Here is a 1532-nt window from a genome sequence, read left to right on the forward strand (position 1 = left end):
TTGAATAAGACAAAAGTGCAAAACAGATAAAAGAAAACGATCAAAGAAGATGGATAGACAACAAACGAATAAACAAAATAAAACGAGCAAAGAAATAATGGATTAAGGAAAAAGGGTTGGAAAATAAGTTTACACAAAAAATGGATAAGACAATAATAAAAAATATATAAAAAAGTAAAAAAGGAAAAAAGAAAAACTAAAAAGTTGTTAACGCAAAAAAAGGTCGGTAGAGCATGAAAAAAATGGACAAGGCATCTGACTTCGTATATAAAAAAATAGATAAAAAAGATGGTAGAGCATGAGACTAAAAAATAAAAAAAGGTCGTAGAGCGTTCGACTGCAGATCGAGAGGTTCCCGGTTCAATCCTCGGTGCCCCCTTCATTTTTCAGTATCTCGAAAAAACTCTGAAACGTCCCCTTTGAAAAAATTACTGACAATATTTTTTTAGCGCAACTCAATCTGACTTTCAATAAACCCTACAAAAGAATGGCGCTGACTAACATTAACCTATATCTTTCCGAAATCACTTACCTCACCAAAAATCTTCGTTACTCGAACTACTGCAATACAGCGAGCGCCACTACTGCCAGCTAAATAAAAGATTCAAACTACGGAAGGCACTAACTACTGATAGGCACAGTTAGCAAATGAAAGATTTTGATAGAGAACAAACAATGTATTTACCTTGATAGTCATAATATATATAGCAGTTCATGACATCCAGTCTTACAAATTTCAAAACTCCGCCATCTCTCTCCCCACATCCACCACTGCTGGCGGCTCACCTCCAACTGCGCAACGCTACGCGCTGTTAACATCCAGCTGCCCAACACTACAATGGCAGACAACAATGCAAACTAGCTACAGACTGCGCACAGCACAGCCAGTGATTTTCATACAGAGCGCTACGTAACGTTGCCAATAAGAAAACATAAACAGCCTACTCACAAATCAAATGACGATAGTCGCGGTGAGTTGCAAATACATGTTTGAGATGCACTCCGCACGCCATACCGAAGTCTTTGGAGCAACATTTCAATGGGGGGATCGCAGCCCAGGCTCTTGCAGGTCATCGTCCTCCCGCCATAACTGTAAGAAATCCACTTGCTTGGGGGAAGAATCTTGTACACTGAATTTTATAGAATATGGTGATAGGCAAAAGTTTTCATGTACTGCTGCACGGAGAAACAAAAATTGGAGGAGCTGGGATTTGAACCCAGGACTTTCTGCATGCGAAGCAGACACTCTACCACTGAGTTACATCCCCAACAGAGCAACTACATCTGGGACGAGTCTCTCGTGGATCCTACTGTCATTACTTCTTAGGTTTGAACGGACCAGTAAGTGTTCGAGGAACCTATTCATGACAATACCTAAACAGCGTCGACTCCGTTGCGCAACGGTAGCGCGTCTGACTCCCGATCAGAAGGTAGCGTATTCAAATCACGTCGGGGTCATAGTGAAATTTTCGTTTACGAAAACCATAGGCGAGTATGTCAATTTGATCAGATACCAAACGATTACAGAGAAC

At 40.6% G+C, this 1532-nt stretch overlaps 1 non-coding gene across 1 annotated transcript; it reads right to left on the reverse strand.

Annotated features, from left to right (window-relative positions):
* Positions 1 to 1196: 1196 nt before the first annotated feature.
* On the reverse strand, positions 1197 to 1268 carry Trnaa-cgc (transfer RNA alanine (anticodon CGC)). The gene has a single exon. It is a non-coding gene; the product is annotated as a tRNA-Ala (tRNA).
* Between the last annotated feature and the right edge of the window lie 264 nt (positions 1269 to 1532).

Source organism: Schistocerca nitens, chromosome 4 (genome assembly GCF_023898315.1).
Source record: "Schistocerca nitens isolate TAMUIC-IGC-003100 chromosome 4, iqSchNite1.1, whole genome shotgun sequence".
NCBI classification, from domain to species: Eukaryota; Metazoa; Arthropoda; class Insecta; order Orthoptera; family Acrididae; genus Schistocerca; species Schistocerca nitens.